The following is a 24,502-nucleotide window of genomic DNA, read 5'->3' on the forward strand; positions in this document are numbered from 1 at the left end:
AACTGACTGGCAGAGCCGGACTCGCTACCCGAACTCGCTTACGACAGACAACGACCGGGAAGTAATAGCAGTCGATCAAAAATACTACGAGAGGGGATATATCGACACGCGCTGCTAATGCCGCCCACGGACTGGCAAAGCAGCAACTAAGCGACAGTAGTAATTTCAATTAACGTAGTGAGATGGTGTAAAATACATGATAGCGAGAACAGGAGCCACGCACTGCTCAACAAGCAGCCTCAGAAACAACATCTGTTGAGTCCATAATCGTTGGAGATTACACAACAGATCGTACTGTTCTTAAATCAGAGCCTGGCAGTTTTAGAACTGCAGCACGAATGCATGTGTCTGATAACTTCTGAGTAACAGCATCACGTAACTTGTCACTATAGTTAAAGCCATATTAACATTTACACTTGCTATGTCTGGTGAGACCTCTTAGGAGTTCCCCTATTTACTATTTGGCTGTATGAGTAGGCTGCTGCTTCAGACGGAAAAAGTTAAACCATGCAGATGTCACATGGACTTGACTGTCAAAATAGTCATAAGGTCGTCGTACGTGACTTTATCGGTAAAAGTTTTGGCGCACAGCTTGACACAGATTGAATAGATTTTTTGACCTATTATCTTGTAGGTACCGAGAGTGTCCCCAATTGCGTCCTGTAGGCCGACTATTCTTAATCTTGTTTGTGGTATGGGCGAAATTAACCACCGACAGCGGCGTTGCTTGCTTGGTGAGTGATGATGTCAGTTTTTCTGACAGTGAGCAGTTGGCGCTCTGTCTGCTGCATCTCAAACTGTGCAGTTTCGGTTAGAGATATTTCCTGTGGCGGCTGAGATATGTTGATATATATTAGGATACACAATAACAAAATTGATTAGAAGCAGAGCAACAAAATTCAGAACAAAGGTGGTGCACAACAGGCAGGCAACGAGCGTGGAATACGAGTCGGTTAAATGTCGATCATCGTCACCATGACCAGGCGAAACCTCATTCATCCGGCCACAGCTTGGGGTCTTTGATAGTCTGAGAGAATGCTCATCAGACTAGAATACATGAAATAAAAGATTTACTTAACTTTGACACAGTTCTTTACCATAGGAGTACTAGATAATTTACAGCTGACATGCCTCACTTGATGCAGTAATTAATGGCTCTGAGCACTATGGGACTTAACATCTATGGTCATCAGTTCCCTAGGACTTAGAACTATTTAAATTTAACTAACCTAAGGACATCACACAACACAAAGTCATTACGAGACAGAGAAAATCCCTGACCTCGCCGGGAATCGAACACGGGAACCCGGGTGTGGGAAGCGAGGACGCTATCGCACGACCATGAGCTGCGGACATGCTCCTGTACTATAATGCTGATTCTGTGGCTTAGGTCTCCATCTAAGCTGAGCGCTTGCATGTTCGACACCATAATGACAGTGTAAGGGCGCTCTACAGTGAGGGGGGGGGGGGGGGAGGTGTGGTCTTCAGGAGCCCCTCCCGTGCGTCGTAGCGGATTGCAGAGAACACTCGCTGATGTCTGTGGTACTGATTCGCGTTGTGGCTTGGTGTAGTACTGTGATCTACGGATGATACAATGGATACCTCACGTTACCGTTTCCATCTAATCATCACTTTTATGTGCAGATTGCTCAACAGACTCAATAATTCATAACAGTTTGAACATCTATAATTTTACAGTTACCTTTATTCAGTGCTGTTCAATTAAAAACGAGAAGTAATTTGTCGATCTAACTAGTTGTATGAACATTATTGTGATTTATATGCAAAGGTTTGGCAAAAGCATTTATTTAGCATTAAATGCGAACATTTTTAGGTTAGGCTTTACCGTGACTGTTATTGACATTAAATGAAACAATAAGTTTACTGTTACCAGTCAGGTAACAGTAAACTTATTGTTTCATTTAATGTCAATAACAGTCACGGTAAAAAACAGTGACTGGTAACAGTAAACTTATTGTTTCATTTAATGTCAATAACAGTCACGGTAAAGCCTAACCTAAAAATGTTCGCATTTAAAGTTAAACAGTGACTGGTAACAGTAAACTTATTGTTTCATTTAATTTATTTAGCACTTGATTATTTTGCGAAACAGTAGCAAGTTAGGGTGCAGCATTCCATGTGTTTGTTATTGGCAATGACAGCGAGTAGTCATCCTAGCATAGTTTAGTGATACTGAAACGTACGGAAGCAGTGCCCTTGGGTTATCTAGCCAAAGACTAATAAGGCTATATATTAAAAATATTAACCATTTTAAAATTTGTGGAAAATTATTACAGTCTGATTTAACACATATTTATGCAATCTGTCATTCAGTCAGTGTTAATTTTACTGTTGTTTTATGTCTTGCTTGCCTTGAAAGTATGTATGAGATTTAGGTGATGTGTGTGTTTGACTCCAAGGTGATGCAACATGAAAGAAGGCCGTTCTGGGTTGAGAGTTTTTACAAAGCCAGATTGGTAACTACTTTCGTTGTCAGAGTTCTGGCACTCAATGGTCAACAAAGTAGCATCTGCACAGAAGCAAAGAGACAGACCGCACTCAACGGTAAAGACAGTGTGTCGGAGGTTTGGTGTATAAACTTGGTACAGAGATCGTTTGTGAATAAGCAAAAGTTAGTTAGTATGAGAACAGCTTTCATTTAGGATCGTTTTCGGCGCTGCTGTTTATTCTGTACATCAAGGAAGCAATGATGGGCATAATCAGAAGATTCAACAGTGGGACTAAAATTCAGTATGAAAAGATATCATTATTAATATTTGCTGATCACTTTGCTGTCCTCAGTAAAAGTGAAGAAGAATTAAAGGAAGAAGGATTAAAAGAATGACTAATCGAATGGGTATAGAATATGAATTAAGAATAAACTTAAGAATGATGCGGTTGGTGAGGAGTAGCAGAAATGAGATTTGCGATAAACTTACCATCAAAATTGAGGACGAAGCTGTGGAAGAGGTTAAGGAAGCATGTTTGTACATGATGGACGAAGAAAGGAGGACACAGAAAACACAGTAGCACAGGCAAAGAAGGCACGCCTGGCCAAAAGCATTCTACTAGTAAGACACATCTGACTTAATCTGAGAAATTTTATGGTAATGAATCATGGACTGAGAATTCTTTCTGTAGAAGGGTGTTGAAAATTATGTGAACTGCTAAGCGATATGGAGGTTCTCTATAGAATCGGCGAAGAAGGGAAACACAGACAAGAGGAACGGACAGGATGATAGTACACCGTCCGCACCTCGTGGTCGCGCGGTAGCTTTCTCGCTTCCCGCGCCCAGGTTCCCGGGTTCGATTCCCGCCGGGGTCAGGGATTTTCTCTGCCTCGTGATGACTGGGTGTTGTGTGCTGTCCTTAGGTTAGGTAGGTTTAAGTAGTTCTAAGTTCTAGGGGACTAATGAGCATAGATGTTAAGTCCCATAGTGCACAGGGCCATTTGAACCATTTTTTTTAAAATTATAGTACATGTGTTACAACATGATGGAGTAACTTCGATGGCCCTACAGGGATCTGTGGAGGTAAAAACTGTAGGGGAACACAGAGATTGAAAAAAACCAACAAATATATGAGGTCGCATGGTACAAGTACTACTCTGAGATGAAGAAGTCGGTACAAGAGGGGAATTCGTGGCGGTTCGGATCGAACCAGTTTGGAGACAGCTGACTCCACAACTTTAAAAAAAAATACATTGCCTATCCTGTAGTGAGACAGGAAGGTAGTACCTTATCAAACGACCCCAGTTCAGTTTGCGCTGACACCAAGGAATTTATAACTACACACGAAGAAATCCATTACGAAACAAGATCATCATTTGCAATCTATTGATGAAAAACCTGATGTTTAGGTGCTCGCGCACAGTAATAACCAAATTGCATGGTGGACTATTGCATTCAGGTCACATAGTTTCACAAACATCGATACACTTTCCACGCAGCACCTCTCGACTGAATACTACACAACGTTCATATTAAAACGTTGTGGCAGCTAGTAGCGAAATACACTCCTGGAAATTGAAATAAGAACACCGTGAATTCATTGTCCCAGGAAGGGGAAACTTTATTGACACATTCCTGGGGTCCGATACATCACATGATCACACTGACAGAACCACAGGCACATAGACACAGGCAACAGAGAATGCAAAATGTCGGCACTAGTACAGTGTATATCCACCTTTCGCAGCAATGCAGGCTGCTATTTTCCCATGGAGACGATCGTACACATGCTGGATGTAGTCCTGTGGAACGGCTTGCCATGCCATTTCCACCTGGCACCTCAGTTGGACCAGCGTTCGTGCTGCACGTGCAGACCGCGTGAGACGACGCTTCATCCAGTCCCAAACATGCTCAATGGGGAACAGATCCGGAGATCTTGCTGGCCAGGGTAGTTGACTTACACCTTCTAGAGCACGTTGGGTGGCATGGGATACACGCGGACGTGCATTGTCCTGTTGGAACAGCAAGTTCCCTTGCTGGTCTAGGAATGGTAGAACGATGGGTTCGATGACGGTTTGGATGTACCGTGCACTATTCAGTGTCCCCTCGACGATTACCAGAGGTGTACGGCCAGTGTAGGAGATCGCTCCCCACACCATGATGCCGGGTGTTGGTCCTGTGTGCCTCGGTCGTATGCAGTCATGATTGTGGCGCTCACCTGCACGGCGCTAAACACGCATACGACCATCATTGGCACCAAGGCAGAAGCGACTCTCATCGCTGAAGACGACACGTCTCCATTCGTCCCTGTCGTGACACGACTGGAGGCGGGCTGCACGATGTTGGGGCGTGAGCGGAAGACGGCCTAACGGTGTGCGGGACCGTAGCCCAGCTTCATGGAGACGGTTGCGAATGGTCCTCGCCGATACCCCACGAGCAACAGTGTCCCTAATTTGCTGGGAAGTGGCGGTGCGGTCCCCTACGGCACTGCGTAGGATCCTACGGTCTTGGCGTGCGTCTGTGCGTCGCTGCGGTCCGGTCCCAGGTCGACGAGCACGTGCACCTTCCGCCGACCACTGGCGACAACATCGATGTACTGTGGAGACCTCACGCCCCACGTGTTGAGCAATTCGGCGGTACGTCCACCCGGCCTCCCGCATGCCCACTACACGCCCTCGCTCAAAGTCCGTCAACTGCACTTACGGTTCAAGTCCATGCTTCCAGTGTTAAAGACTGCAATGGAGCTCCGTATGCCACGGCAAACTGGCTGACACTGACGGCGGCGGTGCACAAATGCTGCGCAGCTAGCGCCATTCTACGGCCAACACCGCGGTTCCTGGTGTGTCCGCTGTGCCGTACGTGTGATCATTGCTTGTACAGCCCTCTCGCAGTGTCCGGAGCAAGTATGGTGGGTCTGACACACCGGTGTCAATGTGTTCTTTTTTCCATTTCCAGGAGTGTATAAGCAACTTTCGAATGCGTACATAATACGAATGACTCATTTGTGATTTCGCGCGGCCCTAAAAGATTCTTTCCGACCATTCCACATTCAGTTAAGGACTACCATAAGTGTAGCTCTGACACTTAAGATGGGTTGATGTTTTCGTTCGTTCACATCCATCACATACAACCATTACTGAGTTGCGCATAGTTTTTATTGTGTTTATCCTCATTCAGCTATTGGTGACATCTCCAGCTTTAATTAATTTATTACATTCCGCTCCGCTTATATTGAACTATCGCCAACTGAGTGATTTCATCTAGTCTCTTTTATTTCTCAGTGCTTCCCTTTTACTTATTCTTTCGGATGTAAGTTGCTTTCCTATGTGCTCGGTTTTCATCTAAGTTATGATCCGCCCATACGTATGCTCCGTACTGAGACACTTTTTGTTCGTAAGTGCTTGTCTAATTATGACGTAGTCCAGCTGATAAAGTAACCCGATATTTTAGAATGATGGTCGTAATAAACACATGTGATATCACCAGCTAAAACCTACCGAAGGGACCTAGAGGCTCTGTTCTCTTCCATCCAGCCTTCTATAATTCGACCTTTCGTTTTACTAATTTCTAACCGCATATGACAGATTCCCACACATTTTATCATTTTATCACTTTTGTGATATGTTTAAACTTGTGATATTTGGTAACACGGATAAAAAAAACTGTTTTTCTGTACCAACTGACTTGGTTACCACCTTCCCTACTCAAAATAGCGATGAAACCTTTATAACATTTTGTTGATGATAATCTTATCAACCCAGATTTATGGTAGGAGATATATTGGCCTCGTCCTGTATTAATTTACTTAAAGTTTCTGCATAACAGTAATTCTTCCAACAACATTCGCTCCATTCGTAAGTTATCAACAGTCGTCTGGATAACATAAGCGTGGTAATTTCACAATAGAACGAGGGACGATGAAAAGGTTACTAGAGTAACAGGGAAAAACTGCGTTTTCTACGCCAAAAAATGAATTCGTTTCTCGACGTCATCCTGTATTACGTGCATACACGTTGTCGAACGATTTTCTAGTGAATAGATTCCACGTCGAAAATGCTGTTCGGTAAGATCTTCAAAATACGCACCTACATCTGCCGTAGACGCTTTTGTATTTTTGTTTGTGTTCTTCAGTCCGAAGACTGGTTTGTCTCCCTCTACAACTATTACCCCACGAAGTTCCCTCCGTCACCAAACTGATGATACTATCTCTCACGAGTGTCCAATCAACCGTTATTTCCTTTTAGTCTGATTGTGCACAAATTTCTTGTTTTCTCATTTCGGTTCAGTACCTCTTCATTAGTCATTCGATCTGCTCAACTGTTCTTCAGCATTCTTCTGTAGCACCACATTTCAAAATCTTGTCTCTCCTTCCCTGAGCTTATTTTTATTGTTCCTCTTCCGAACAAGGCTGCATTCTAGACAAAAAACTTCACAAAAGACTTATTAATACGTAAATTTAAAATCGATGTTCACCGGTTTTTTTCAGAAATGCGTTTCGTGCATTTGCCAGTCTTCATCCTTTATCCGCTCAACTTAGGCCTTTATCAGTTATTTTGCTGCCCAATAGCAAAACTCGTCTGCTACCTTCAGTGTCTATTTTCCTAGTGTAATAACCCCTGACTCACCTGATTAATTCAGTTACTTTCCATATCCCTTATTTTACTTAGGTTGATGCTGATCTGATAACCTATTTTCAAGGCACTATCTATTCCGTTCAGTTGCTTTTCCAAGTCCCATGCCGTCTCTGACAGAAGTACAGTGTCATCAGCAAACGACAAAGTTTTATTCTAGTACCTGAAGTTTAATTATCGTTCAAAATTTCCTCTTGATTTTCTTTAGAGTTTGCGCACTGTGCAGATGGAATAACGTCCGGATAGGCTACATCCCTGTCTCAATTTCTTCTCAAGAACTGCTTCCCTTTCATGTGCGTCGACAATTATAACTGCAGTTTGATTCCTGAGCAAGTTATAAATAACCACTGTCTCCTTTTATTTTACCTCTGCTGCTTTCGAAATTTCAAGAAGTGTAGTCCATTCAACATTTTCAAAATATCTTTCCAAAAATCACTTGTTCCTACATTTCTCCGGTACTCACGCTGATCAAGCCCGAGGTCGTCTTCTCTTACTTTTTCAATTTTGTATAAATAATTCGGTATTATTCCTACCTATCAGCATCTTCGTTCTTCTTGATGTCTGTCATAATGTTATGCCATGATTCGCTTTCGCAGCGATCTCAATTATTCTGAAGAACAATCGCCTACTTCAGGGGTCTTGTTGCGACTTGAATCTTTCAGTGTTCTTTTAAATTTTCCTCATTGTATCATACCTTCCATCTCATTTTTATTTACTTCCTCTACCCTTTCTACAATATTGTTAGTAAGTCCATTACCTCGTATTAATCGTGTGTATATTAATTCCATGTCGCAGTTAACAAATCTTTTCTTAGTACTGGCTTGCAATCTGAGCTCAATGTTTTTACTTGAAAAGTCTCTATAATCTTTCTGTAGGAGTCGTCTATCTTTCCACTCCTCATGCATGTTTGAACAGCCTTGCGTTTGTTCTCTGGACACATCTATTTAGCCATTTTTCACTACACTGGACTCGCATTCAGGAGGAAGACGGTTCAATCCCGTCTCCAGCCATCCTGATTTAGGTTTTCCGTGATTCCCCTAAATCGTTTCAGGCAAATGCCGAGATGGTTCCTTTGAAAAGGCACGGCCTATTTCCTTCCCTTTCCTTCCCTAACCCGAGCTTGTGCTGCGTCTCTAATGACCTCGTTGTCGACGGGACGTTAAAAAACACACTAACCTAACATTTCTCACCTTCTGTCAATCTTATTTTTTAGACATAAGTATTCCCTTCGCCAACTTCATTTGCCGCAGTTTTACATTTTCTCCTTTCATTATTTAAATTCAATATCTCATGTGTTATCAAAGACTTTATATTGAGCCCAATGTTTTTGCCTTTTTGATGCTCTTCTGCCTTCACTGTTCCATCTATTAATTCGAAAAAAAAATTTCAATCAAAATGTCTTATTATCGAAGGAGACACTGACGTCAGACGGATTGGGTGATGAAGCAATTCAGTGGCGAAATTTGAACATCTGTGTCGGACCGGCATTCGAACTCACAATTCCCGCTTTACCTCACACAACAGACACTATACATATAAAGGAAAAATGTCTTTAGATGTGAGAACTGGTAGAAGTCACGGATGACAAACCAAATAAGAATGGTGAATGTGTGATACAACGACTCGCACTTCATATTGTGAGACAGCACTTGTAACTACTTTTACGTGCCAGCGTGGGCAGTTGAAAGATGATTCAAGTTTGTTTAAGGAGCCACAGTGCGGCCTTGGTGGCGGTCATCGCTCATTGAAGACGTCAGACTTTTTTCTGTGCATTAAGTGAAAAGAGGCCGGTTTTCCCCCAGGATAATGCCGAACTTCCTTCTCCCTCTCTCACAGGTGCTTTGTTCAGATGTAACGGTCATGGACGACTTGCGACTCTGTAAGAGGCTTCAGGCCTGTAGGAGTCTAACGCTGTTACTAAAGCGTTTTTTAAAATGAAAGCGGACCAGATGAAAACACAACTCCTGTATCTCTCCATCCTTCTTGTAAGACGGCAGCGTGAATGTAATTAAGTTATTCATCGTTTGTAAGGCAAGACCAGGTAAGGAGACAATGGTCACTTGGTAACTCTTAAGTGCCTTTTTGAGGTCCAAGGATAAGGGCTTATGGAGTAGGTGGTTCTGTAAAATGATTTTCTTATTTCAGTGGCTAAAGGAATGCTGTCGATGCAGTCTGAGAAGAAAATGGTTTAATCGCAGAGTTTATAAGGGTTTCATGGGTACTGAACTATCATGGTTGGTGAATCGTAGGAAATGTCATAGGCTAGTGCCTAATTCAAACTGTGTTTTCGTTGTCGCCTTAATATGTTGCATAGCTATGGAGGAATTCTGATTTAGTAGCTTAAAAAAGTTTCTAGATCAATTTTAAGCAGATTACAGTGGTTTAACCTTCTTCTCTGTACAAATTATACCACTGCCTTCACGTTATTGAACTCTTTTGTATTGTGAGTGCAGTCCACGTGGAGGTCACAGCTGGACCTTAACCGTAAGAAAGAATCACAGTATTCTTTAAGTTTTACTGCATGTAGTTTGCCCCAGAGCTGTGATTGGCAAGACGTCTGTTCTCCATCAGATCTGTCATCTTAAATGACTCTGAAGTGATGTTTTCGAAATTTCACAAACGTTGCCAGCTTTTTGTTCACCCCATGATTTTGGACAAAACAACAAAACCAACGACACAGGTTCGAATCCTGCCTCGGGCATGGATGTGTGTGATGTTCTTAGGTTAGTTAGGTTTAAGTAGTTCTAAGTTCTAGGAGACTGATGACCTCAGAAGTTACGTCCCATAGTCCTCAGAGCCATTTGAACCAACGTCACAAAACAGCGTGCTTACAGTGAACGATCTATAATTCACACGCAAATCTGTAATTCACACACAAAATAAATGACTGCCATAATAACTAATTAGCCTGTAACTAATCCACCTGTTACTTGGAATGAATAATCTGATGAGCATAGAATGTGGATTGAGAGTTAACCGAAGAAAGGCGAAATAATGAGGAGAAGAAGAAATGAGATAAGCATTAAAAAGGCGACCGCGAAGTAGACGAAGTGGAGGAATTCTGGTACCTTGCAAGCAAAATAACACATGTCATACGAAGCAAGGCGGGCATGAAAATCAGACTAGCGTAGGCAAGGAGGGCATTCCTGGCTAAAATAATTTCTAGTATCAAATATCGATCTTCATTTGTATAAGAAATTTATTATCAGATACGTTTCGTTGTATGGAAGTGAATTCATCTCTGAGAGAAACCGAAAGAGTAGCCAATCGAAGTGTTTGAGATGTGGTGCTATTAAAATATGTTTAAAAGTAGTCGGACTAATAAGAAATGAGGCGATTATCCGCAGAATCATAGAGGACAAGAACATGTGAAAAACATTGAAAAGAATGCATAAGGTAATAGGATAGATATTAAGAGAGCAAGGGTTATCTTCCATAATAGTAGAGGGAGCTTCAGACGCTACAAACTGTAGGAGGAAACACAGACTGCAATATGCCCAACAAACAACTAAAGACGTTGGACGCAAGCGCTACTTTGAGATGAAGAGTTTGTGGCAGAAGCGAAATTCGTGATGTGGCGCATCGGATCAGTAAGATGACTGATGACACCGGAAAAATGCCTTGTATCAAATGTTGTCCACGCTGTATCTACACACATCAAAATGATTTTGCGTCAGCTCGGTTCCGAGAGTTCCGGAATCTATACAGAAAATTGGAACAGAGATCAACATGAACATCTTTTCCGCCCTTTTATTGCTCATGAAAACCAGACATTGAATGTTGTACAACCACACAGCGAGACCTTCAAAAGTCGTGGTCCACAAAGCTGTACAAATCGGTACCTATAATACCCAGTAGCACGTCCTCTTGCACTGATGCATGCCTGTATACGTCGTGGCATACTATACATAAGTTTATCAAGCCACTTTTCATCCAGATTGTCCGACTCATCAACATCGATTCGGCGTAGATCCCTCAGAGTGGTTGGTGGGTCACGTCGTCCACAATCAGCCCTTTTCAATCTATCCCAGGCATATTCGATTGGGTTTATGTCTGGAGAACATGCTGGCCACTCTAGCCGAGCAATGTCGTTATCTTAACGACGTCATCAACAAGATGTTCACGGTGGGGGTGCAAAATGTCGTCCATGAATGCCTCACCCATATGCTGCCGATATGGTTGCACTGTCGGTCGGAGGATGGCATTCACGTATCGTAAAGCCGTTACGGCGCCTTCCACGACCACCAAAGGCGTACGTCGGCCCCACATAATGCCACACCGAAACAGCAGGGAACCTCCACCTTGCTACACTCGCTGGACATCCTGACCGGGTTGCCTCCAAAAACGTTCGTGACGATTGTGTGGTTTAAGAAATGTGCGACACTCTTAGGTGAACAGAACGTGATGCCAATTCTTAGCCGTCCATTCGTCATGTTGTTGGGCCCATCTGTACTGCGCTGCATGGTGTCGTGGTTGCAAAGACGGACTCGCCTTGGACGTCGGGAGTGAAGTTGCGCATCATGCAGCCTATATCGCACAGTTTGAGTAGTAACATGACGTCCTGTGGCTGCACAAAAAGCATTATTCATCATGGCGGCGATGCTGTCAGGGTTCCTCTGAGCTATAATCCGTAGCTAGTGGTCATCCACTGCAGTAGTGACTCTTGGGCGGCCTGAGCGAGGCATGTCATCGACAGTTCCTGTCTTTCAGCATCTCCTCCATGTCCAAACAACATCGCTTTGGTTGACTCCAAGACACCCTTTCATTTCCCTTGTTGAGAGCCCTTCCTGGCACAAAGTTACAATGCGGACGCGATCGAACCGCGGTATTGACCGGCTAAGTATGGTTGAACTACAGACGATACGAGCCGTGTACCTCCTTCCTGGTGGAATGACTGGAACTGATCGGCTGTGATACAATATCCACAGTCAACCAGGGTGATGCAGAACTTTTTTCGACGTGATTATTATACTATGAAGAACCGATGATCTACAATTGAAACAAGTAATGAATAACAAATTGTTGATACAGTAGCTTTAACCGTTTGAAGATGTCATCCCTGAATGCAATATTTCTGTTTATAGTCGCGAAGAGCACAATTGGTTCTGGTTTCCGCTAATTTACCTAATGACAGTAATATGTGGAACACGATGATAAAGCACGGAAAAGTAAAGGGTCTGAAATATGATAAATGATAATTTCAGTCCTAATGGTTTGGGAAAACTTACAGGTTACGTGATATCGTCCAAATATCGTAGCACCACATCAGAGTCAGCAACTCACATCCATACCATATACGTTATTGATGTCTCAGTGCAATCCACAACGACGAATGGGGAAGGCTGAAGAAGACACACCCTCTCTGTCAGCACAGCAGATCCGTCGCACGGAGATCAATATAATTTTTCATAATACTTCATATTTTGTAGCACCGATGAACCACGTCACAGATCAATTAAAGAATGGACAGGTACGATCAGATGATTGTAGTTTTGTCTCTTCATAACAGGTCAGATGTAACAGCAGTATTCTCTCAGTCTCATAAGTGATTACTCCGACTGTTAAGGTAGTCAGAATGTGCACTTTAAGTCTCATCTGCGAATAAGGGCGTGTTTGGAAGGGTGCATTATTTATTTGGAGAATGAGGATACGTCATAGATTAGAAACGAGGTATGGAATCATGTGATTGTAGCGCTTGCATTTTCCAAATGTGATGCACGTGTAGCTTGAAACAATTAAATTGTAAGCTTTTGCATTACTAAACATTTCACCTCACTGTCAAAACCCGTCGTCCTTACCTTACGGTACCACCATTCACGTGCTCATGAAGGAGACGTCCAGTTTTTCTTAAGTGTTGGTAAATTTCTGCATTAGGTTACTGATAAAATGAGTGTCTCTTCCATTGACGGAAAACTCACCGTAACACGAAAGAATGTGCTTGAGTCTAAACAATGCGAAAACCATGATGCATCCAGAACACCACATATAAACAGCAATGAATATGACGTTCAATCAGAGCTTATAAAAATTAACTACGTTTCTAAAAGACAATATTTTCACCATGTGACTAATTATGTTTATTAGGTCCACTGGGTAATTTCACCTATAAACGGCTTTCAAGTGCTATTCATTGTTACTCAGAGAGTCATCCTGAGTCAAACTGAAGAATACAAAGTTATTTACAGTTTTTTCCCTAAGAAGTGCACTTCATGTTTCTTTGCAATACGTTTGGTAACTTGTATATCTCACCCCTAATAATCTCCCAAATATTGTGCCTTTCTTTGTTTTGCAATAAAAATTATCAACTTATTTACAAAAGCTATAATATTCGTGGATACTACAGCAGTCACTGAAGCTGTCTCAACAAAACACTCCACAGAAACAACAACTATAACTGAAATAAGACACACCTTAAAGCATATCTAGCACGGAAATAAAGAAATAGTGTTTCATTGGATACCTTTATATGTAGGAATAAACGGATATAAAACTTTTGATCTATTGGCCAAAAAAAAAGTTATACATATGCAAGCTAAGAAATAAACCCATTTCACTCTCCGCCTGCCGGAATGGCCGTGCGGTTCTAGGCGCTACAGTCTGGAACCGAGCGACCGCTACGGTCGCAGATGCGAACCCTGCCCCGGGCATGGATGTGTGTGATGTCCTTAGGTTAGTTAGGTTTAATTAGTTCTAAATTCTAGGCGACTGATGACCTCAGAGGTTAAGTGGCATAGTGCTCAGAGCCATTTTCCACTCTTCACACTTAAGTAACTTATTTACAAGGCAAGTGTGAAATCTCCGATACTGAACTTAACAAGTAAGTCAGAATGAAATATTTGGAAGAAGATAGAGGAGTATTGCGAGATATGTCGGAACAATCTGAAGAAGGGAGTAACAGCCAGCTTTCGACTGTCAACGAGACATGGTTTCCTAGCCCAACATCCAAGCAAGAGTCTTAGCCGCGTGGAGTGGCCGTGTGGTTAGAGGCGCCATGCCACTGATTGCGCGGCCCATCCTCCTGGAGGTTCGAGTCCTCTCTGGGGCGTGTGTGTGTGTGTGTGTGTGTGTGTGTGTGTGTGTGTGTGTGTGTGTGTCGTCCTTAGCATAAGTTAGGCTAAGTAATGTGTAAGTCTAGGGACCGATGACCTCAGCAGTTTGGTCCCTTAGGAATCCACGCACGTTTAAACAAGAGCCCTATTTTCAAAACAGGTATTTTGGATTCAAATGTTCTATGCATATGGTCCTGTTTGGATTGACATCAACGGAAGGATGCCAACATCTAAATATTGTACAGAGACTGCAGAAATGATGTGTTCTGACTTTCTACAACTTATGCTCCATTATTACGATTACTTCTCTATGTTATGATGCATATCTGCAGATTTTGCTGAGGCGCTAGAAAATGTATGTTATTTGTTTTCTGTAACTTACATTATTATTGTTATTAGTTTCAAAGTAATTATATGTGAACCTATTAATGCTCTCATTTTCAGATGAGCGAGATATTATGCGTATTATTCACTAATTTCCAATGAAGCTATAAGGAATAACAACAAAATCGTTCCTAGCATGTATCAAACATGTCCCTCAGAAACAAGCACGTTTGAAGTGGACTACATTTGATAATGGCTCCGAAGCCCAGCATGTGAGAGTGGATATACACTACTGGCCATTAAAATTGTTACACCACGAAGATGACGAGCTACAGACACGAAATTCAATCGACAGAAATAAGATGCTTTGATATGCAAATGATTAGCTTTCCAAAGCATTCATACAAAGTTGGCGCCGGTGGCGACACCTACAACGTGTTGACATGAGGAAAGTTTCCTACCAATTTCGCATACACAAACAGGCGTTGCCTGGTGAAACGTTGTTGTGATGCCTCGTGTAAGGAGGGGAAATGCGTACCATCACGTTTCCGACTTTAATGGATGTCGGAGTGTAGCCTATCGCGATTGCGGTTTGTGGTATCTCGACATTGCTCCTCGTGTTGGTCAAGATCCAATGAATGTTAGCAGAACATAGAATCAGTGGGTTCAGGAGGGTAATACGGAACGCTGTGCTGGATCCCAACGGCCTTATATCACTAGCAGTCGAGATGACAGGCGTCTTATCCGCATGGTTTTATCGCATCTTGCAGCCACGTCTCCATCTCTGAGTCAACAGATGGGGATGTCTGCAAGACAACAACCATCTGCACGAACAGTTCGACGACGTTTGCAGAAGCATGGACTATCAGCTCGGAGACCGTGGCTGCGGTTACCCTTGAAGCTACATCACAGACAGGAGCGCCAGCGATGCTGTACTCAACGACGAACCTGGGTAAACGAATGGCAAAGCGTCATTTTTCAGGATGAATCCAGGTTCTGTTTACAGCATCATGATGGTCGCATCCGTGTTTGGTGACATCGCGGTGAACGCACATGGGATGGGTGTATTCGTCATCGCCATACTGGCGTATCACCCGGCGTGATGGTATGGGGTGGCATTGGTTACACGTCTCGGTCACCTCTTGTTCGCATTGACGGCACTTTGAACGGTGAACGTTACATTTCAGCTGTGTTACGACCCCTGGCTCTATCCTTCATTCGATTCCTGCGAAACACTACATTTCAGCAAGATAATTAGCGACCGCATGTTGCAGGTCCTGTACGGGCCTTTCTGGATACAGAAAATGTTCGGCTGCTGCCCTGGCCAGCACATTCTCCAGATCTTTCACCAACTGAAAACGTCTGGTCAATGGTGGCCGAGCAACTGGCTCGTCACAATACGCCAGTCACTACTCTTGATGAACTGTGGTATCGTGTTGAAGCTGCATCGGCAGCTGTACCTGTACACGCCATCCAAGCTCTGTTTGACTCAATGCCCAGCCGTAACAAGGCCGTTATTACGGCCAGGTGTGGTTGTTCTGGGTATACTGATTTCTGAGGACATATGCACCTAAACAGAGTGAAATGTAATCACATGCCACTTCTAGTACAATATGTTTGTGCAATGCATACCCGTTTATCATCTGCATTTCTTCTTGATGTACCAATTTTAGTGTAATAAACATAATTACAATCAAATGGCTAGACTTTCAGTCTAAGAAGCTCTTGCATAAGTATAATCCCCAACAAAGGAAAAGATCAGTTACGTACGTGCTGGCCACAATGCATTGCGTGTCGTTGTCATTTTGTCGTAGTCTGGTAGATAATTCATCTCTTAGAAAGCCACCTTCCAGCTACGACTGGACGACCCAAGCAGCTAGCTCTGATCTTGGCAGAGGAAGGTTTCTACTAAGATGCAACCGTGCGCTTCCAAAACGCCTTTCAGACACGTGTTTCTCCAATGGACATTTCCCCATTTATCTTTCCCTCGATAACAAGTTTTAATAATTGATATATCTCGCCCCTCGATGTCCAAGTAGAGTATATTTCTTTATTTTCAATATGTGCCAGTTTCTTTTTTTTCATCAGATGAAGGACCTCGACACTTAATACTCTCGGTAACCAGGATATATGCAGCAGACAACGAGACAAATAAATTTCAAGGGCATCAAATCCAACTCTCAGTTGAAAATGCAGGTCCGACCCCACGAAGAATTTTATTATGATATGAATTGTTTCTTGGTCTGTTCCTTTCTGTATTTAACATCTCTCTTGGAGTTGCGTTGTTAGTTCAAAGTAACTCCTAGATGTCTTAAAATGATGCGCTACTTAACAAAAAGTTATCTAATGTGAGTATTTGATCAGCAGTCATAATTCGAAACGTTATGTCCTATCCCACACAGTGACTGCTTTCCTCTGAGTGTTGCACCAGAAATGTACCTGCGCCATGAGCGTCGGTGGCTCGAGTAAAGGTGGTATCTCTGGGTACCTTGACTCCGTATATCGTCGAGGAGTATAAAGGTCTATGTGCTAACGTATCCGGTAAAATAAAGCGAACTGTGAGTAGCTTTGCTTGTAACTACGGAAATTGTAAACAAACAGTTCGAGCTTCTTGTAAAATGAAAACGTGTTTTGAACGAAAAGTTACTTTTGATGTGCAAATCCACCAGCACGCTACACTTCCTACTTAGTTCGTTTCCTAACAGCGTTCCACAAACGTGATCAATATCACACTGGTGGAAAATGACCACTGAAGGCGACTGAAGTGTAAATGAAATGAAATGTATGGCTAGGGCCTCCCGTCGGGTAGGCCGGTCGCCTGGAGCAAGTGTTCTTAGTTGACGCCACTTCGGCGACTTGCGTGTCGATGTGGATGAGGTGACGACGATGAAGACAACACAACACCCAGTCCCTGAGCGGAGAAAATCTCCGGTCCAGCCGAGACTGAAATGTGTGCAGGTATTGTTTACGTAGTTGATGTCGAAAAGAGAGAAGTTAGTTGGCAAACTTATTTCAAATAGCATCAGAGGAGTCGCAGAGCTTAAGGTCCTTATCCAGCTGACAGACCATCATCAACAGCATCACTTTCGCTCTCATCTTTCGGTGTTATGGTGAGAGTTGGATGTTGGCACAGGAGGTTGCCATTAAGTCTTATAATATAATGAACACCATCATCTGTTAACCTATTGTCAGCCAAATACCAGCGATGGAAACTTGTTCAAAAATGTTCAAATGTGTGTGAAATCTTATGGGACTTAACTACTATGGTCATCACCTCCTGAAGCTTACACACTACATAACCTAAATTATCCAAGGACAAACACACACACATACACACATGCCCGAGGGAGGACTCGAACCTCCGCCGGGACCAACCGCACAGTCCATGACTGCAGCGCCTCAGACGGCTCGGCTAAACCCGCGCGGCAACACTTGTTCCACCGCCAGTATTTTAAGAAACTACTTCCTAAAAGAGCACTCCAGAACAAGTGTACGTTGAGATGCGTTTGCACGGGCCATATTTTACGACAATGTGTTCCCGTAATAGTGCTGCTGTAAATATTGCCGGAATGTGACTGTTGAACGTGGCAATATTACGGTATGGGCAGGCGATACCGTTGAGGAGCAAGCTGTTTGCAGGTAGGTGCGCACGTATTGCCGAGGTGTTGGAGGTTTTGTCCATAAAGGATGAAGAGTATTTCATATGACCAGGCAGTAACTGCCTTTGTCGTTGTCTGTATGCGCTTCCCTCTCTTACCCTCTTCCTTGCTTTTTCTTAATCACGCCGACAGTGCTGCATTGGATTTAGTAACTGAATGTAACAGTTAATTCTGTTTTATACTGCATCGTAGACAATCGTAAGGAGACGTGGAATACAGAGCGATGCAGCAGCTGGCGTTGTAGGAAAGTTGGACAGGAGCAGAAATGGTCAACAAACAGGTAAATATAGCAAACAGAAGATTTACTTAACTTTTAGCTTCCTCCAAGCGTTATGAAGAAACGTCAGAAAAGTATAAACAGTAATGAAATACAGCTTTTATAATAAGCAGCCAATGGGCTTGCCGCAGTTCCCGTCAGATCAGTGAAGTTAATCGTTGTCAGGCTTGGTTAGCACTTAGATGCGTCACCGTCTGGGTCTTCCGAGTGCCCTCAGACCTTGTGAGGCCAGTGGAGAACTTCTTGAATGAGAAGTAGCGGCACCGGTCACGAGAACTGACAACAGGAGGAGGAGCGATATGCTGACCACATTCCCATCAGTATCCTTTTCCATTGACACCAAAGGGCTGGCGATCACAAGGCAGTCGGTTAGTACCGTTGGGCCCTCCAGGCCTGCTCGGTGTTTCTTTGTTTGTATTATATTATTATGAGGTGGTGAAGTGGTTAGTACACTGGACTCCCATTCGAGAGGACGACGCTTCAAACCTAGGTCCGGCCATGCAGATATAGGTTTTCTGTCATTTCCCTAAATCGCTCCAGGCAAATGCTGGGATGGTTCCTTTGGAAGGGCATAGCCGATTTCCTTCCTCATCCTTGACACTTTTGTATCCTGCCTGGATAGGCGGCGTGTGGATCTGCTCTTGTGAACTGTTTCTGAAAAATAGGACGAGAGCGAAGGACGTGAGTAGGAGTAGGAAAAGGTTTTTTTTTTTGCTTTATTGTGATTTCATTCCCCTGTCCCATATGGACAGGGGAGAGCTGTCAGCGGCACAATCCGCCGCTCTTCAGCCTAGTGACATAGCAACTTGAAATAAGAATAAAATGTTACATACAGAAGGTGAGAAAAGGGAACTTAAAACAGAATAATGGAAGAAAATGGAGGTAAAAACTAGACTAACATGAAGACGTTCATGGAGGACAGTTAAAAGTCATCAGAAAGTTAAAAAACACAGTTGGCGAGTCTTCAAAACTCAGAGAAGACACTGAATGGACACGCACATGTTAAAAGTCAGCCACAATGGTAAAAACACTCCGGAACAGCACATTTGAAATCCACTTAGAGCACACACGACGAAGAATAAAACTGCCAGGCGGGACCTGCCGAGGGAAAGGGCAGTTAAAAGTCAGCCACAGTGGTAAAAACACTCCGGAACAGCACATTTGAAGCCCACTTACAGCACACACGACGAAGAATAAAACTGCCAGACGGGACCTGCCGAGGGAAAGGGCAGAGATGATGGAAAAGGAGGGGAGAGCATGGGGGAATCAGGGAAAGCGGCGGGATGAAGAGAGGAGGGGCATCAGTGGCTACACGAAGAGGCAGGAGGCATGTGGGACGGGAGATGAAGAGGGAAGACAGGGCAGGAGGGAATGCAGAGACACTGAAAGGAGGCACAAGAGATGGAGTGGGAGTAGAAGGGGGAAGCCGCTCAGGAGGATGCAGGGGTGGGAGAGGGAGTCCCAAGGAGGAGGCAGGAACATGGGCGTTAGAGTTGGTAGGAAGGGTAATGTCAGGGCGAAGCTCATCATCCGGGAGGGGTAGACAGTGGAAGTTGCATTGGGAAAGGAGGTGGAGGGTGTGGGAATTGAGAGAGGGTGGGACAGAACAGTAAAGGCGGGGCAACTAGTTGGGGGTGGAGAGAAAGGGAGACACAAGGGGATGAGGGAGATCAAGGCTGCGGACAATATATAGTGTGCGGATGTGTTGAAGGAAAAGGAGAAGCTGGGGGAAGGGGACGAGGTCATAGAGGATGCGTGTGGGGGACGGAAGGCAGATGTGGAAGGCGAGGTGGATCGCATAGCGTTCGCGGATTTGGAGGGCTTTATAGAACTGGGGAGGGGCGGAAATCCAAGCTACTCTGGCATTACAGAGGACGGGGCGCATCAAGGATTTGTAGGTGTGAAGGATGGTGGAAGGATGCAGATCCCATTCCCGACTGGACAGGACTTTCAGAAGGAGGAGGCGATAGTGAGCTTTGTTTTGGATGGTAAGGAGATGGGGAGTCCAGGTGAGGTGGCGGTCGAGTGTGAGGCCAAGGTTTTTGAGGGTAGGAGTGAGGTGGATAAGACGGCCATAAATGTTGAGGTAGAAATCATGGAGGCGGAAGGTGTGTGTCGTGCGGCCTATGATGATCGCCTGGGTCTTGGAGGGATTAACACGGAGGAACCACTGGTTGCACCAAACGGTGAATTGGGCAAGGTGGGTTTGGAGAGTACGTTGGGACCGTTGAAAGGTAGGATAATGTGCTAGGAAGGCGGTGTCATCGGCGAACTGGAGAAGCTGAACAGGAGGGGGAGGTTTGGGCATATCAGCAGTGTACAGGAGATGGAGGAGAGGGGAAAGGACAGAACCTTGGGGCACGCCGGCGGACAGAAAGTTAAAGCTCTTTTACTGGTGTATGAATACATAAAAATTATAATATTACTTAACTTTGCGTACAGATGAGCACATGGGTGTGAAGGCGTTCATGTACAAAAGCTAACAGCTACTAGAAGTTACAAAGGCAAAACTGTAGTGTCTCCCCACTATGAAAATGAAACTATGTTGGTTGGTCGTATGCTCGGCATCAAATGGGCTGAATACGGAGCGGCGCTCGTAGAGCTCCACAGCATCGGCTAGAGGGCGCTGTGGTCGATGTTGTTCGTCCGCTCTCGTAGTGCCAACCTACGTTGTGATATCGTAGCTATCAATTCCACAGACACGATATGAGCTTGTGATCTGTCTCTAATGACCTCGATGTAAACGGGAAGTTAAACCCAATCTTTCTTCCTCCGTTTGCATTACAAATAGCAAAGTGAAGAGCGCCATGCAGAGTGAGGCTCCTGCTATTAATGCACGACTGAAATGTCGAAGGTTGATTAACACTCAAGACCACTGAAGACTGTGACTGACACTGGGCCGTGTAGTTACCACCAGCAATCATACACTGAAGCGGCAAAGAAAGTGGTATAGGCATACGTATTCAAATACAGAGATATGTAAACAGGCAGAATACGGCGCAGTGGTCGGCAAAGACTATATAAGCAAATAAGTTTCTGGCACAGCGTCGGTTACTCCTGCTACAATGGCAGGTTATCAAGTAAGTTTGGACGTGGTGTTATAGTCGGCGAACGAGCGATGGAACCCAGCATCTGCGAAATAGAGATGTAGTCGGGTTTTCCCGTGTTGCCATTGCACGGGCGTACCGTGATTATCAGGATTCCGGTAAAACATCAAATCTCCAACATCGCTGCTGCCGGAAAAAGATCGTGCAAGAACGGGACCAGCGACGACTGAAGAGAATCGTTCAGAGTGAAAGAAGTGCAACCCTTCCGCAAGTTGCTCCAGATTTTAATGCTGGGCCTTCAACAAGTGTCAGCGTGCGAACCAGTCAACGAAACATCATCGATATGGGCTTTCGGAGCCGAAGCCCTTTTTGTGTACCCTTTGTGACTGCACGACACAAGGTTTTACGCCTCTCTTGGGCCCTTCAGCACCGAAATTGGACTGTTGATGACTGGAAACACGTTTCCTGGTCGGAGGAGTCTTGTTTCAAATTACGGGTATGGAGACAGCTTCATGAATCCATGGATCGTGCATGTCACCACTGGACTTTTCAAGCTGGTGGAGGCTCTGTAATGGTGTGGGGCGTGTGCAGTTGGAGCGATACGAGACTCCTGATACGTCTAGACACGGGTCTGGCAGGTGAGATTCCGTCGGACCTCTCACATGTTCAGAATTATTACAGAGAGGCTCTAGGAACATTCTTCTGATTTTAAACACTTCCGCTCGTCATCAAACTCCCTACACATGAACATTATTGAGCATGTCTGGAATGTTTTGCAACGTGCTATTCAGAAGAGATCTCCACCCCTCGTACTCTTACGGATTTATGGACAGCCCTGCAGGATTCGTGGTTTCAGTTCCCTCCAGCACTACTTCAGACAGTAGTCGAGTCAATGTCGGACCGTGTTGCGGCACTTCTACGTGTTCGCTGGGGCCCTACACCACGTTAGAAAGGTGTACCAGTTTCTTTGGCTCTTCAGTGTTAATAATGGCAGCAAAGAGCTCTCGTAGTCGGAGCCGCTGAAGAAGTGGCGCAGTAGTCATGTATTATAGGATCTACAAGGACCCCGTGAGACCGCTATCGACATCTGTCGGGTACACACTTTTCCACTGCCAACTGTGAGCCTGATCATTCTCAGTAACAGAAAAGTGCTACAGTTCACTCAAGCTAGCCATTGTAGACTTCCTTGATAGGGCACTCAAGAGCAGAAATGTGGCAACACAATAAGGAATAGCAAATAACATTTATTAAGAGCATGTTACAAAATGTTACTTAACTTTGGTACAATTTGACGCGTGCCACATATGTTAATCCTCATACAACGATATCTGAATAACTTCGCTGTCCCTTCGCAGGCTACGATGTTGTAAGTGTCGCTGATGATAAAGTTTCAAACATTCTTTACTGGTAATAGTTCTACATAAACAGCGACTACTAAACCGGAGGGTAGTCTTCAGTGTACTGTACTAAGCAGGCTGTAGGCACTGAAATGCGTCTGAACCGCTCATTCGTGACTGAGCGTCCATAACGCGTCTTCTTCTGGTGCGTGTTGGTGGAAGATTTTCCACGTCCTCCAGTAGAAGGCGAAAGCAATGTAGTCTGTGGTTGACAGCACACTCTATGGCGGCTGGCCACGCTATTAGCAAATGTACACAACGTGCTGAGGGAAGGGGCACAGAAGCAGGTAGGGGTCTGGGTTTTTTAGCACCATCTGGACGCTTCTGAACGATACTGAGGAACGCCAGGCCGTTCACCATATTTGCTGTGTGCATCTTGCTTGGTACACAATACTAACATAGCATCGTTTCACTTCGCTTTGGAAGTAGGCGTACTCTTATAGAGACACTAAATTTAAATGTTACCTAGAGCAATGCAGAACTGGACAAAGGAAACAACCGTGAATTCCATGAATGTGATGCGTAAACCTACGACCAGTTAGGGTACGTGGGAAGTAATATTTACAAATACCGAATCCTGAAAAGGACAACCTCGATGCTACCGTTTTAGTAGAACATCTTTTGTAGTGGATCTTAATTTTATTCAGCATCAGTTCTCATAAAGTCCAAACTTTTTTATCGCGTGTGTTTCATGGGCAGCAATTTTTCAATTGTCTGTTACGGTGTTTGTATACATGTATACTCTACATCTCATGTTCCATGTAGCTATAGGTGTATCGAAATACGCCATTAATAGTTCTCTCAGTGTACAAGTGAGCCTCAATAAAATATTCACGCAAGGATTTGACTGTTATTTCAAACTTGTTTAATGTATTCACTAATTCCTTCAACAGAACTTTCCAACCACATGCTACCTAGAGATATGCAGATGAGAAGTGCAGTTTAGAAAGATTCTGTATGAATCACGACTAGTCAAAAACTGAAGGGTGATTAACGTTGTTTGTAACTGCTGTAGAGTCATTGCACATCAACATCTGTGCTCCGCAAAGCACCATACAGTGCACGGCGGATGCTACCTTGCACCGCTACTAGTCGTTTCCTTTCTGGTTTCTCTCGCAAACAGAGCAAGGGAAAAACCACTACCAAAAAGCTCCACACAAGCTCTAATTGCTCGCATCTTATCTTCGTGACCTTTGCGAGAAGTGTAAAATGGTAACAGTAGAACTGTTGTGCCGGCGGACTCAGATCCCGGTTCACTAAATTTACGCCAAAGTGCCTTGCGAAGAGGGCATCGTCTTCCTTCCACGGATTCTGATCTGAGTTGTCTAAGCATCTCCGTAATACCAGCATGTTGATCGAACCTACCGGTAACAAATCTAGTAGCAAGCCCCAGAACTGCTTCGATGTCTTCCTCTGACCCGACCTACTGGGGATCCCGAAAACTCGAACAGCACTCAAGATTGGGTCGCAGTTGCTTTCAGACGCCGTCTCCTTTGTGGATGATCTACGCTTTCCAAAATTCACTCAATTACACGAAGTTGTGCATTCGTCTTCCTTACTACCAACCTGACGTGACTTGGTGTGACGTGATGTGCGATATCGGTATTGGCCTTACCAATTCTCGGACGAATTGCTTTTAAATTGTACATTAAAAACCGTGTTTCACAT

Source organism: Schistocerca gregaria, chromosome 6 (assembly GCF_023897955.1).
Source record: "Schistocerca gregaria isolate iqSchGreg1 chromosome 6, iqSchGreg1.2, whole genome shotgun sequence".
Classification (NCBI taxonomy): domain Eukaryota; kingdom Metazoa; phylum Arthropoda; class Insecta; order Orthoptera; family Acrididae; genus Schistocerca; species Schistocerca gregaria.